Here is a 639-nt window from a genome sequence, read left to right on the forward strand (position 1 = left end):
ATCTAAATGTAGTATTAAAGTAATAAAATTATTATATAAAAATATAATAGAAACATTTAAACGACAGATAAGAAATAGAAATAGTAAAACCATGTCCAAATAGAAAGTATTCACACTGTAACTTAACAATAAATATTGAATATATGAGATAATATATAATGGGTAGGATATTAAACTTATTACTATTGACATATGGATAATGAATAAAATATAAAGTATAAGAATTCCGAATTTTCGAATATCCAAAAATTCGAAGTACCAAATCTAATATTCAATCCGAAATCTAAAAATTTTAAAAATTAAATCCAAAATCCAATCTTTAATCCGAAAATCCAAACCAGAAACTCAAGAAATTTAAATTTCGGTTTGTATTTTAGATTTGCCCAAACTATGCCCACCCCTGACCACAATTATTTAAAAAAAATAAAGTAGAGATTGAAGAAGCAAAAAAAAGGAAAAGAAAAGAAATTGGAAACTCCCCAAGTTAAAAGCCTCTCTTCACCGGAGCCTCATCTCTCTCTCTCTCTCTCCCTCTCTCCTTCCTCCCCACTCGCCCCGCCCCCACCCCTACCCCCACCCCACCCACCCGCCCCACCCCTCCACCACCCTAGTCGGGGTTAACAAACGCTTCTACACCTA

Source organism: Nicotiana attenuata, unplaced genomic scaffold (genome assembly GCF_001879085.1).
Source record: "Nicotiana attenuata strain UT unplaced genomic scaffold, NIATTr2, whole genome shotgun sequence".
Classification (NCBI taxonomy): domain Eukaryota; kingdom Viridiplantae; phylum Streptophyta; class Magnoliopsida; order Solanales; family Solanaceae; genus Nicotiana; species Nicotiana attenuata.